This window comes from Humulus lupulus, chromosome 8, assembly GCF_963169125.1.
Source record: "Humulus lupulus chromosome 8, drHumLupu1.1, whole genome shotgun sequence".
NCBI classification, from domain to species: domain Eukaryota; kingdom Viridiplantae; phylum Streptophyta; class Magnoliopsida; order Rosales; family Cannabaceae; genus Humulus; species Humulus lupulus.
In genome coordinates this window covers 23,240,453-23,255,905 of record NC_084800.1, presented here as the reverse complement: position 1 = coordinate 23,255,905, position 15,453 = coordinate 23,240,453, and positions in this window count along the sequence as shown.

Genomic DNA, 15,453 nt, shown 5'->3' with positions numbered 1-15,453 from the left:
CGATCACTGAAGTTGCTGCTAGTGCGGTACTAGTACGAGAGGAAGAAGGCGTACAAAAGACGGTTTACTATGTAAGCAAGAGGCTAATCGGAGCAGAACTGAGATATCCTCCCATCGAAAGATTAGCTTATTGTTTAATCTTGGCCTCAAGGAAGCTACGTCCTTACTTCCAAGCCCATCCCATTACAGTCTTAACTGATCAACCCCTTTGGCAAGTCCTCCAAAAGCCAGAGGCGGCTGGGCGTTTATTAAAATGGGCAGTCGAACTTGGGCAGTTCGATATTACATATTCACCACGAGCAGCAGTAAAAGGACAAGTCTTGGCTGATCTTATTGCAGAGTTCACCGAGCTCCCAAACCACGAGCAGTGTGATAAGCCTAGTGCGCCTGAGCCCCAAGATGAAGCTCCTTCGTGGAAGTTATTCACAGATGGATCGTCCAACGAATCTCACGCGGGAGCAAGAGTGATTTTGATAACACCAGAGGGGCGTCGATTTCACTGCGCCATTAGGTTCGATTTCACAACGTCGAATAATGAAGCCGAATATGAAGCACTCCTCGCTAGATTAAGAATGGCAAAAGACATGAGTATAAAGGTGTTGGATATTTACAGTGATTCACAGCTGGTAGAAATCAGGTTCTAGGGGAATACCAAGCACGAGGCCTAAAAATGGTGGCCTACTTGAACAAGACTAAAGATTTGTTGGCCCAGTTCAAGAAGTATACCCTCCAGCAAATACCTCAGGATCAGAATTCGAACGCAGATGCCTTAGCCAAACTCGCAAGCGCGAAAGATGCTGACACTTTGAATATTGTGCCAGTAGAAAGATTGAGCGAGCCGAGCATACGAGCAAATGAAACCAGTATGGAAATTCGGATGGGAGACACATGGATGGCGTCTTATTTGGAATATCTTACAAATGGTGTACTACCGGCAGATAAGAGCAAAGCCAGAACTCTTCAAAGGCAGGCTGCTAGGTATATACTGGTCGATGGTGTTCTGTATCGAAGAGGATATTCCATACCACTGCCCAGATGTGTTACACCAGAGAAAGCTAAGGAGTTGATGAGGGAAGTACATGAAGGCTTCTGCGGAGATCACACTGGGGGGGCAAAGTTTGGCGAAAAAGATTATGAGGCAGGGCTATTTCTGGCCGACTATGAACGAAGACTCAATGGAGTTTGTGCGAAAATGTGACAAGTGTCAGAGATTTTCCAAGATTCCACGCGCAGCTCCCAACGAGTTAAAACAGATGCAGAGTCCTTGGCCTTTCGCAATATGGGGTATAGACTTGATTGGATCCCTGCCAACGGGAAAAGGCGGGGTGAAGTACGCAGTAGTGGCAGTCGACTACTTCACCAAATGGGCCGAAGCTTAGCCGCTCGCTACCATAACGACCAAGAAAGTTCTTGACTTTGTCGTAAAAAACATTGTTTGCCGATATGGTTTGCCTCAAAAAATTGTCTCAGACAACGGCACCCAATTTGACAGTGACTTATTCACAGACTTCTGCGAAAGACACGGGATCATTAAAAGTTTTTCTTCAGTCGTGCATCCACAAGCAAATGGGCAGGTCGAGGCAGTGAATAAAACGCTCAAGGACACCCTGAAGAAAAGACTTCAAGACGGTAAAGGAGCATGGCCAGAACAGCTGCCTGAAGTACTCTGGTTGTACAGAACTTCTCATCAAACAGCGACAGGTCACACCCCGTTTTCCTTAGCTTACGGATATGAAGCTATGTTACTTGTCGAGTTAGATCCCCCCTCACATCGACGCATTACATACGACCAGAGCCAGAATAGCCAACTAATTATGGAGTCCCTAGACTCAATTGAGGAGATACGAGAAAGAGCCCAACTCCGAGTTTCTGCGTACCAGCAAAAGGTCGCCCGGTATTTTAACTCAAAAGTAAAAGAAAGGAAATTCAACGTCGGTGACCTAGTGCTACGACGAGTTTTCTTGAATACCCGCGACCCCACTGCTGGAGTGCTCGGACCAAAATGGGAAGGACCATACCAGATTGAGGAAGTCCTTCATCCGGGCACTTACAAACTTGCACGCTTGAACGGTGAACACCTGCGCATGTACTACCAATAAACAGCCCTTTTTAAAAAACTGGCTTGTATTAATTTTCACTTTTTACAAGTTTCGAAAAAGGGTTAGCCAAATGTATGGCTAATCGCTTATAAGTGTAAGATCTTTTAAGATCACTCGTAAAGACATGTTTAGTCCATTTTTAATATGAGATTATAAGGGACTGTGCGCAGCCAGTCATTCTTGCCAACCTTTGTAAATTTATTTTTACAAGTATTTGTTCATTACGTGTGTTGTTTTGCTGTATTATAAGTGTTATGTTTACTATCGAGCAGTAATGTTCGCACAGGTCGTGGTCAAGGCAAGTGACCAAGGACCTAAAGCTCCTCGATCACTTGGGGGGCATATGAGGTACATCGATAGCAAAGCATACCAATAAGTATGTAAACACATGAACAAAATAAGAGAAAGCATGCTACGGTACTTAGAGCATTTTTCAAAATTTATATTTTGATAAATTGAACCAAAGTACTATGCTAAGTTCGGTCATACGAACAGATGCTATAATAGGCAAAAATATTATAGTATCAAAAGGCATTCTGTTACACCGCGAGCAGTACTGCTCGGATGTAATTGTTTAATTAATAGTAAAAGAGCTGCCCTCGCAGTGATAAAAACCAAATTGTCTTTACAATACGACCCGTGGGTCAAAAAAATGAAATAAAAGAAAAAAATATATATCACTGAGGAGCAGGAGGATCTTGGGGATTGGGAGGAGTGCCCTGGTCGGCAGGAGGACCAGCTTCAGCGTCAACGGTAGGTGCCTTGGCCTTCTCCTCTTTTTCCAACCGGATGGCACATTGCGCCATCAGAGTCCTCTTCAACCGCTCGGATAGGTAGTCGAAGTTGGCCTCCCGGTTGTGCTTCCAGAACTCGTAGAAGCAGAGGTTAGTGGCTTCCTTGTACTTCTTCAAATTCTTGGCCCCTTCCTCCTCGAGCTCCTGCACTCGCTCCTCAAGCTTCGCCGTCTCCTCCCTGCTGGCGGTCAGATCAAGTCCAAGCTGCTTACATTCTTGAGTGACAAGCTTGGCACTTTCCCTGAATTTCTCCCGGGCATCGTTGGCTTTCTTCAAGGCGTCTTGGCTGTCCAGAAGTTCCTGAGTGAGAGTGGCCTGGTCCTCGCATAGTTGTTCATTCAGTTTGGACAAGTCCTTTTTCTCCTCGAGCAGCTTGTTGCTTTCAGCCTCAAGTGCTTGCTTAGCCTGGGCAAGCCTGGAGTCAAAGTTCTTCCCACGAGAAACCAACGCCCTAACACGGTGCCAGCCAGCAGTTAGAGTTAGCAGCCCCTGAAAGACAAGAAAGACAAAAAAAAAGGCAAAATATGGGAAAGAAATCAGACATAAATAATAAAGCAGCAAGAGGAGACTTACGCTAACTATCTCGTTCAGCTCTCTGTTGACAACCTAATCAGCGTCCATTGAAGCAGTTTCGGTGAAGGGGGCCTGACTGCGTCTGTGCTTTGAGAGTTTGTATATCCTCTCTCTGGCTGACCCGACCACGAAGCTGGGCAGGGAGCCTTCGGGCAAGTTGTCCAAAGCCTCCTTGTCAACGGCGCTAGAAGAAGGCTGTGGACTAACAGGTACGGGAGTCGTCTGCTCGGTGGGGGGCGGAGGTGTTGTGTTCTCCTTGGAAGCGACGGTGGCTGGAGCATCGTCTATTCGAGCCTTCTTCGAGGGGGTCTTGCTGCTTTCCCCTCGAGTCCTCTTGTTATCCTTCTTTGGGACAGAAGAGGCAGCGGCAGCCTGATAGTGCTCGAAGACATCCTCGGTGTCCATGCCTGTACAAAAGAAAGCAACTTGAGCAATAAGAATAAATGTTCATGCAGGGAACAGGGATAAAAATAAAAGGATTACAAGTAAAGTACCCGGGCTACAACTACTGGTCGTAGCATTATTAACTGAACTACCTAGTTCCTGGAAGAAATCTGAGTTTAAAGAGGGAGCATTGCTAAAGTTGCCATCCCCATCAAATAGATGAGAGGGAATTGGCAAGTGATTTAAAAGCGAGATTATTGTACCATTTACATCTGACAAATCGTCGGAAAGTTCGGTAGGCTCGGCAGCCTTTTGTTTTCCTTTGCCATTGGGGACCGAGGTTTTCTCCGCTCGATGAGGGACGGCAGGTTCCCTGATCGTGACCCCAGTAGGCCTCCTCTGCAAAGGAGGCGCCTAGGGTTGCTGCTCGGGTTCCTGTTCGGGTTCCACTTCGGTTTGAGCGCCGCCTACCGAAGGTTCATTCGTCGAAGATGGGGAACTCCAAAGGCCAACCAACTTAAGGTTAGCCTCAGTAACTAAGTTTTTGACTCTCTTATCAGCATTTGACATGCTGACTAAGAGTGTTGCCCTTGAATCCATCCCTGGAGTAGGGATTGGACGTAACCATGGGCCTGGAACACAGAGGAATGTCAAGACATTGCGACATAAAAACACTAAGTGAAGAAGCTACTGGCATAAGAATTTTTACTTCCTCGCATAAAGGCCAGATTGTCTGCAGCTAGGTCAGGGGCAAGGAAATATTCATGGTGATACCTCCCCGCGTTAGAGATATGAGTGGTGTCGGACAAGAAACTGCGCCCGGTTTCTTGGTGGCAGAGATGAAAAAACCCCGTGCCATCTTGATTGGGGTTGGACTTAAGGTCGAAAAGAAAATTGACCTCGTGGGGAGAAGGTACTGGCCATTTTTTGAGTTTATAAAGGATATAGAGTGCGGCCAGCATTCTATATCCATTTGGGTTGATTTGAAAGGGGGCTACTCTGAAGTAATTTGCCACCCCTTGGAAAAACAAGTGAAGAGGCAGGGTGGCACCTGCCTCAATGTGAAACCTCGCCAGGCCTACAGCGCCTGGTAGGTTGGCCCGCTGGTCGATAGAAGGTCTGATTAAGGTCACCCCCGTCAGGTTGTATTTATTTAAATAATTGGCGATCATCCGCAGTGTCACCTTACTCTGAGGAACAACGTGCCACTCAATGGCTGGCTGGTCAGCATGTGAAGGGCGGGCACGCCTTTGGACATTAGTGTCAGGAGAAAATTCACCTCGACCAGTGATCGAGGGGGCATCAGCAGAAGGCTGACCTGAGGAGTTGGGGTTTTCCTTTTTTGAGCTTTGTTTTTGTTCGGGCCATTCTCTGGATTGGGACTGGAGGACGGTTTGAGCTAGGGCGAGAAAAAGGGATTTCTGGTATCAAAGTGGATGGGTTTTCTTCGCCTTCAAGTAGTTGGGCCAAGAGGTCGTCTTCTATGGGTCTTTCTCCTCCCCAAGGGGCTTGCATATGAACTGCAAACAGACAATGGAGGAGATAAGACACAATTTGCAAAGTAGTGTGGGAGATTGGGATAACGTTGCTCGTGTCTAAATAACCAGCAGCATCCTACCCCTACACTAAGTTCGGCACTAGCGGTTTGAAAAACGGATCAAAAAAGAAACAAACTGTTTTCTGAAAGAGAACTGTTCCGACTCCTGAAGGGCGAGAAAAACCCAGTTTTTTCACCTAGCTTCAAGATTGAATTTTTACGTCGATCTTACGCCCTAAGCCTATGATCCTTACTATCAAACTAAGTCCTAGCTTATACAAAACAGAAAGATGCCCTCTTACCAAGCATCGGAAGGTTTATACAAATAATCCTCATAAAACCCTACTCAAGAACACGGAGATCACAGAGCATAGTAACGACATGCATGGCATAAAAAAAAGCTTAAAAGACAAAATGATTACCTGGGCGAAGATGGAGATTCAGCAAAAAGTAGAAACTTTGGAATTGGAAAGGCCTTCGGCTAGACGTCTGACTGGTTTTGAAGCTCTGTATTCCGAAAGCAAAGTTCTTGAAGTTCTTGACAAAGATGGTGAGTAAATAATTATAAGGAAGAAAAAGAAGTTACTTATAGGGGCCAAGATATGGCAAAAAGTGGTAATCATTACTTCCCATTTTCGAAAACGTGGGGAAGTGTATAAGCCGTCATCTTGTTTTCGTGGAAACTGAAAAGGCTTGATTAGACATAATTACATCACGGCTTTCAAAAACGCACGGGGATCCTGACAGATTTCGTGGGGATATGAACGGTTGTTTCCTTAAAGTTTCTTTATTGCTGGTCGCACTAAACAAACTTGGGGGGCAAATGTTATCCAAAAAACAGGCATGGATGACATGGCAGACATTTGATACACGTAGCTGACATCTGGCAGAATTCATGCTCGACTATCGACCAAGACAATATCTATTGGCGCGACGTTCGATCCATATCTACGACCAGTCTGGTCGTACGCACGCCATACACGAAGAAAATCTTATGCAGTTATGATAGAATCCGAAATTATCTCCCATGATTTCCTGAGTATCCGATTATTTAGGAAATAATATCTGTAATAAATTAATGTAGATCTTCCCTGAGCCTATAAATAGAGAAAGATAGCTCAAGGGAGAGGGACTTTTTGCTTTCGAATTATTTGAGACTAGAGTGATTCTATTTGATATATTATCTTGTTCTTCAGAGGTTGGCGAAACTCATTGAACCCTAGTTCTTTGATCACTCCTTTGATTCTTATATCAATAACAATTCAAGTGGATGTAGGTTATTACCAGACGATGGGGCCGAACCACTATAAACTCTTGTGTTCTTTATTGTTTTTGTCATCACATTCATTTCAACGTATTTGTCCACATCAAGCATACTTGACTCCGTGTCAGTTGGCCAAAATCAGGGTCAACATTTGGGAACTTTGATTTTTGAGTTTGGAGATGTTTGGATAGGATTTTGGAAGGTTTTAAAATGGAGAAATCGGGGAAAAATGGCTGGTTCGAGGTTGGGCCGCGGCCCAGGCTCGATGAAGCAGGTGAAGGTTGCTGAAGGGGTATGGGGGTCGCGGCCTTTGAATAGTAGCACCGCGGCGCTTAGTGCTAATGCTTGATGTTGGCACCTCTGTTTTGGCTGGGGGCCGCGACTCAGTGAGTTGGGGTCGCGGCGCTTGAGGGCATTTATGGCCAAAGTGATGTTTTGAGCATGGGAACTCAAACCTTAGGCCTTGGGATCATTCCTATTACCCCATTTAGTGGGAATTGATGTCTCGGAGGCTAGGTCTTGGTTCCGGGATTGGTTTTAGAACTTGAACTCATTGGATCACCGTTTATGGTTGTGACTAGGTTATCACTAGAGGCTTGGAATAAGGATCATGCTTGTGGCTCGTTTATTGGTAACCTGTGCTTGGATCAAAGGTAAGAAAACTACACCCTGTATATATGACATGCATGGTTATTATTAAGGCATGTCGAGTGGTTAAATGTGATGCATGTGATGCACGAGAAACATATGATTAGGGCATGCCATGAATATTGAATATGAGATTGACCAGAGCTTGTGTCTCTGTGTTTATGCATGATCCTAATTATGCTAGCAATTGTTGAGTAAGCATGTTGAATGCCCTAGAAATTGTTGAGTAAGCATGTTGAATGCCCTATATTCGGATATTTGACATATAATATATGTTTGGTAGCATTGCTTACTTGTGTGTGGCACTGACTATTCAGGATCGGCACTGGTCGCGTATTACTGACCTAAGAGTCAGAAACGTCATAAGCATCATGAATGCAGAGCCGATAAAAGATTATATCTAATTGATATCAGCGTTGAATGACTCTAGGAGCATTAATGCTGGACCGACCCGAAGGTCGATGAAAATTCTCAGCGTTTGTCTAGTCTAAGATCAGTTACTCAGAGCTAGGGCCAAAGGCCTAGGTGATTGTTTTGTCACATGGATAGGGAGCGGAACCCCACGGTTGTGAATCTAGGGTCACTCGGTAGGCTTATGTTGGTGATTGTTCCATCATATACCTACCTTGTTTAAGCTAGTGAAATGATCACTTATTTGTAAAGCCCCGGTGACCCTATCGTCACATGGCTAATGGGAACGGAACCCACCTTAGTGACTTTTACAACTGTCACTCTTCTATTTAGGGCTATAAGCCCAACATGGTTACCGGAACCACCAGTGTTAAATCACTTATCTGATTAGGATTGACTTGATAGTCATCCACTCAGGAGGGTAGGATTCCTTATCCTGGATACCCATCATTACGTGAACTTATTTGCTGCTTGAATAGGGTTATATTTGCTAGGCATGCGCCTTTTGATTTGATGACATGTTATTACTGTTGATGAGCATATTAAGTTTTCTTGCTAGGCTTCGACTCACGGGTGTTATGTGATGCAGGTAAAGGCAAAAGAAAGCTGGACTATCCTTGAGTTGGAGAGCTTAGGTGACAATGTGTACATATGCGGCTGCTCGACCGCCACGACTAAGGGTTGAAAGAGGAACTAGGGTTAATGTAACGCCCTACTTCCTTAGAGTCGTTACTAAGTGAGTTTAAAAACGTGCTTTCAACTCGCTAATCGAGGTTTTAAGTCAAACAGTGTAATTAAGCTATAAACAAAGGAAAGATTTGAGAAATAGTAATTTCCATAGAAAATTATAAAAGTTTTACACTTGGGATCCCAAAATACAGTTTAATAATATTTAAAACATATAAATTGAACCAAGTCGACTAGACGACAAAATCTAGGTTTATTTACAAGCATCTCCCAAAATCCTCTGGCTGTGGCAGCCAGGCTGGCCAAACATGTACACGCCACCTCACACCTGCTGTACTCATGGTTGGTGATCTTCTCTTTACCCTTACCTGCACCACAGAGCATCTGTGAGCCGAAGCCCAGCAAGAAAACCCACAAACAGATAACATATGCAACACATATATCAAGCATATAAAAAGCCCACCAAAGGCTAAACACATACGGCCTAGTCGTCCCAGGCGTTTACCAAGCCCTGGGTTCGCGAACCACGCCGTGAGGATATCCCAGGTATCCTTCTAGGGACTCGCCCTGGCAACTCGCACTCCACGTGCTCAATGCTGCTCCCGGCCCCTTGCCGTTCTCGGCCTTACACTCAACGTGCCCAATGCCGTTCCCGGCCCTTCGCCGTTCTCGGTCTACACCGTTCCCGGCTCAAGCCGACCATTCACATCATAATATACATAGCATAACAAGCAAGTATAGAATTCTAGCATAATTAGATAAAGGGCTACGCCCCGCAGTTCTAACATATTGGGCTCGACCCTGCATATCAATTCTATTCAAACATGTTGGGCTCAGCCCTGGACACAAGCTCTATGAGAACAAGGGTTCTCTTACCTGAGTTCCGAGCTTTCTAAGCACCGATGCCCCGAGCACAGTCCTCTAGCGTGAGCCTCGCCGAGACCCTAGTCACAACACATTAACAATGTCCATCCATCAAATTCTAGTCCAATAAATAACTTAGAGCCATAACCCTAACCTCCGGGTCCTTGAATTCTATCAATCTGGGTGATAAAATCCATCCCGAGCCTTACCCCTTGAGTTCCCAAGCCTAAAATACCCTTAAAACTCAAACTGGCACAGAGGGTTGCGGCCCCACCCACGAGAGCCGCGGCTAGCCTCGAAACAGAGGCTAGCACCACACTGACCCCCACACGGGCCGCGGCGCGACCACCAGGCACCGCGGCGCGCATGAGCTTCTCGGCCTCCCATGGCCGCGCGCGAACACGGGCCGCAGCGCATCCCTCCTAGGGCCGCGGCTCTCACCTCCGAACCCAGAATTCCTCATCAGTTTTCTACCTTTTTTCAAGCCAATCCTCACTAAAACCAGACTAACAATCCTAGATAATTAACACCACCATTCCAGCTCAATAACAGCACTAAAACCCCATTGAATCCTACTCCAAAACTCAGCTAAGGCACCCAAAAGTAGACCAAACTTGACCAGCATGCAATCCTCAAAACCAGCAGAAATTCAAGACCAAATCTTAATAATTAGAACTTACCTCTTACTGAATTGAGCTTCTGAACCAGTTCTCCCTATGCCTCGATCTTCAAACTTCAAGTTCCCTTAGATTTCCCCAGCTGAAAACCTTTAGCTTTAAGTTGATTTCCCTTAGGTTTCCCTTGAGTTTTCCTTAGAGAGTGAAAGAGAGAGAGAAGTAACAACTATTTCAGTTGGGAGGAAATATGAGTCTGTTTCTAGAGTTTCTAAACTATTCTCCTATTTTGTTTTACTTGACTTAAGTCTAAAGGGTTACCTCAAGGCTCGGGGTACCAAAACGTCCCCGAGGGCAAAATGGTAAATTTTCCCAGTATTCCCGCCTAGACATTCTATCCTCAAATATATCTCCAAATATTTATTTTCATGTCCCGATAATCCCATAACACACCTAGTACCCGAATTACCCCTCGACTCACCCCGAGTCCGAAGCTTAACCCCGTTGTGACTCTCTGGTTAAGCGCTCCCCAGGACTGTCTCGGATCGTGTTGCACAGACATATCACATATATAACATTTATCACATTCATGCCCCTAATATCCAAACGGGACCCACATGCACATTTAACTCACTAAACATGCATCACTATCATATATTCACATTAATTCACCCATTAACATATTAAAGCATATTAAATCATTTATTGCCCTCCAGGCACACTAATCAAGACCCTAAGCCCGATTAGCAAATTCGGGTCGTTACAGTTAAACCCTGTTTTGCCGCTTAGATCGGCTGGTTGTAAATATTTTCTTGTAATAGACCTTTAAATTATATTTTTGGGATCCCAATGTATACAGTAAACGTTTTAATGAAACATTATATCTTAACCAAAAAATTTAATCCCTAAACCGCTAATCATACTTAGTCACACGATTATGGTCAAATGACTCGATTAGCGAGTTTAGCACTGTTTAAAAGGCACACCGTAACGGTCCCTGGAGTTTAGGGCATTACACTAGCATAATTATGATCATGCATAATTAGAGAGACTCAAGCTCTGATCAATCTCATATTCAATATTCATGCCATGCTCTAATCACATGTTTCTCATGCATCACATACTGGGTGCAGTTTTCTTACCTATGGTTCGAGCGGGAAATAACAAATGAACAACCCTTGGGAACGATCAATCCTTTGATCCATTAGCGGTCACCTAGTCATAACCAAATATGGAATCTAATTAATGAAATCAACAATAAAATGTTATTGACCTAAACCTCACTCCTGAAACCTCGAATCCTACTCAAACGGTTAGTAGATTGGATCCCGAGCCTTAGGAATTGAAACCCCGAGTCAAAAATCCTCAAAAGTGCCCAAAATATGAATTAGGAAAAGCAGGGTAGCGCTACAACTAGTGATGCACACAGGGCGGGGAGTGCTCACCTTGTCCTCGTCCCCATCCCCATTTATATTTCTAATCCATGTCCCCGCCCCATCCCCGCTTATTCCCCGTCGGGGACGGGGTGGGGATCCCCTATTGGGGCGGGGAATCCCCACGGGGAACCCATTTATTTAAAAAAATAAATTTTAAAATAAAAATCATAAATTATATGTAAATTAAAATATTACACAACATTTATTATCTAAAATATTAAACACTATCCTAAATAAAATTTAAAATATTAAAAAATTTACTACTGTACTACAAAAACACATAAAGAAATATATAAAATACATATAAAATATTGCAAAAATATATAAAAATTTAAACGGGGCCCCGTCGGGGCGGGGAGTGCTATCCCCATCCCCGCCCCATTTAACATTCGGGGATTGAAAGTTATCCCCGTCCCCGCCCCGTTCCCCATTTAGACGAGGATTCCCTGCCTCATTTAACATTCGGGGATTGAAAGTTATCCCCGTCCCCGCGGGACCGCGTCCCCATGGGGAAAATGTGCATCCCTAGCTACAGCGCTGCCCCCCTAGCGCACCAACGCTACAACGAAAGCTGTCTGGCCCTGGACAGCGCTGTAGCGCCCTCCCTTGGGCGTTATAGCGCTAGTACCAGGCTGAAACATCCCTGGTTCTTCCTCCTTTGAGTTTTCCAATTTCAAACTTCAAGAATTGATCCCAAACCTCATCCAAACTTCCAAATGAACCCAAATATCTGCTCTACAAGTCCTAGGCATCAAAACCTAATCAACCTTTGCCAAAAACTCCCATCAATTCTTAATTATCCAAACTAGAAATCAAGCTGAAAACCAAATGAAAACAGAGCAAAAAACTAGAGTTTCAATGGCTAGAAACAGAGCAAACCTCAAGCTCATAATCACACCCTCTTCAATGGTAGATCATAACCCTAGACCATCAAGGTTCAACTCCCTAGCTTGGTTCCTCAAATGGAGCTTCAAAATTCAAAGTAAAAGAAGAGAAGAAGATGAACGGGAGGAAGAAGGAAACTATTATCTGTTTTCTACAGCCCTCTACAGCTTTCTTAAGGTTGATATAATCCTTAAGGTCAAAAGACCAAAATGCCCCCAAGCTTAAATAAAACCCTAAACAGTCACCAGGGCAAAATCGTCATTTCCCGTCTATCTCGCTAATCATAATTAACACCCTCCAATTCCCGTTATTCCCAATATTCTCAAATGCTAATAAATCATATCCCATTACCCTTTAATTCCTGGTAATGTACTAATCCTCAAATTACCCAGAGACTCACCTCGAGCCCCAAAATTAACCCTGTTATGATCAAACTAATAACTTGCATTCAAAGACTGTCTCATGCCGAATGGATAGAACAAATCCACATTAAGATGTGATCTTACTCATAATTCACCAACATGCATGAAAATATACAAATGTGCCCTCAACGGGCCAAATTACCAAAATGCCTTTATAATGAAAAATGGACCCATATGCATGCATTTATCATCATATAATAATATAATTCACATAAACATGCATATAATCATTTAATAACATAATAAATCAATTATGACCCTTCCGACCTCCTAATCAAGGTCCTAAACCTTATTAGAAAATTTGGGTCATTACAACTGCCTAGGTTACATTTTGCGTTGGGTTATTGATCCATTATTAAGGACCAATATTGGCAGGCTTCTATATTCATTTGGGTAACTATTATTTGTTTTGGTTTTACTTATTATTTTGGGGTTGAAATCTTTGTGGGTATGTGAAAGGGAAACTCCAGACTATATTCATGTAGTGTATACTAATTTAAATACATGCCAATATTAACATGCATCCCCAAACTATGCCATTTTATAAATAATGAACTTTATTTCCCTTTAAGAGTTCCAAATTCTCTCCCTCTCTCTCTAAGGTGATACCACCACCACCACGACCTCCCCACAATGAACAAAGATCACATCAAAATGTCGCCTTCACCATTAACGCCGTCGCCTCCACCACCACTGAAGCATCTATTTCTTATTTTTTTTTTTAAGTTTTAATGATGAAAAATCTACTTTGAAACTTAAACCTAAGAAAAGATTGACTTAAGACACTGATTTATAGATTTCAAACACTTATATACAAGATTTTTGGGGTTTATTTGCGTTTTTTTTCTTCGGATCTAGAACTCTAAAAAATTGCAGAAAAATGATGTCTAACGATGCAGTTGTGATGCCATTGCGATGATGTCTTGAAAACTTGGGTTTTGGCAAAAATGATGCCTAAGTTAAGTTATCAAGTTTAGATATTTTTTAATAAATAATAATTAAAAGAAAGTGGTTGGAACACATGTTTCAGGGATGTGTTACACACCAACTACAATAACAAAGATCTTGATATTTCTTTTATTTATTTAATAATTGGTTTATAATTTGAATTTTAAATTTAATTAATTCTTTCATAAATATATCATATAGAAATAGTTTTATAGATACACTTAAGTGAGAGAATTGTAACGCCCTGGTTACCCCAGAACAGTTACGGTGAACCGAAAATTTGACTCGCTACCCGAGTCCTTTAGTTAAAAACGTGCTTCTAAATGTTATTAACAGGCTAAGGTGGAAAAACCAATGAAAAAGAAATGATATATTTTATTAAATATAAAATTGTTCATGGGCCCATAAAAAACATTTACAAGTTATTTACAACTCCAAAAAGGTCATTACTATTTCAAATTTACAAACCCGCCGACCTAAGCGGCAAAAATAGGGTAAACCCCCTAGTTCCTCTGAGAACTCCTTGGCCGTGGTGGTCAAGCGGCCGCATATGTACACATCACCACCTAAGCTCTCCACTCAAGGCTGGGTGAGCTATTCTTTCCCTTTGCCTGCACCACATAGCACCTATGAGCCAAGGCCTAGCAAGAAAACACAATAATGCATATAGATATAAACAACTGATTATTATTATAATCACACAGAGCTTATAGCTCTTAAACATATGAGTGATTCAACACTTGAGGTTCTTGTAAACCATACTGAGTGACCGACAAGCAAGTCACTAACTTAAATAGATGAGTGACTGCTAGGTAAGTCACTAGCCTTAACAGATGAGTGACTGCTGGGTAAGTCACTAGCTTAAACAGACGAGAGACTGATGAGTAAGTCTCTAACTTAACAGATGAGAGACTGATGGGTAAGTCTCACGAGCTCAACACCCACAGCCATGTGACTAGCCTTTGGCTAGACAAGCGCTTATAGTATTCATCGAACTTGAGGTCGGTTCGGCATTAACGCTCTTCTGAGTCATTTAATGCCGATGTCGATTAGATCTAATCTTTATTGGCTTGCATTAAACACGCTAAGGACGTCCTGACTTATGAGTCAGCACTGTGTGACCAGTGCCCAGTACCACTGCCGAGCTTGACTAATAAGTCCCAGCTTCACAGTTGATACTGAGACCTTTGCCAATTCTGACTAATTAGTCAGTACCATGCACAAGTGAGCAAGATTTTCTAAGCATTTGATAATCAATCCATGTCCACATTTACACATTCAACATGCCTCATGAATAACCATGCATGTCACATATGGGGTGCAGTTTTCTTACCTTTGATTCGAGCGAGAATGAATAAAAGAACGACCCTTGAGAACGATCTGAATTTTAGTCCTTTAGCGGTCACCTAGTCATAACCAAATATGGGACACCATCAATAAAATGAACAACAAAGGTTCCCAAACCAAGATCTAGCCTCCGGGACATCAATCCCCACTAATCCGGGTAGTAGGAACAATTCCGAGGCCTAAAACCAAGTTCCCGAGGTCAAAACACTCAAACGGGCTCAAAACCAACCAAGGGCTGCGGCCCTAGCACCTTGAGCCGCGGCCCCCAGCCACTCCAGGAGCAAGGGCTGCGGCTCCCTACACCCAGGGCCGCGGCGCCCAGCAAGGCCAAAACCCAACACCTGCTTCTTCGAGCTAGGGCTATGGCCCCCAACCTAGAACCATCCCCAAACTCGATTTTCATCATCCCAAACCCTCCAAAAACATACCTAAACACCTCCAAATCCACAAATCAAAGTTTCCAAGCTTCCCAATGATCTAAAACCATCAAATCCTGAGGCTCAAACGAACCAAAAACTCAATGATTCACAAAATCCAATT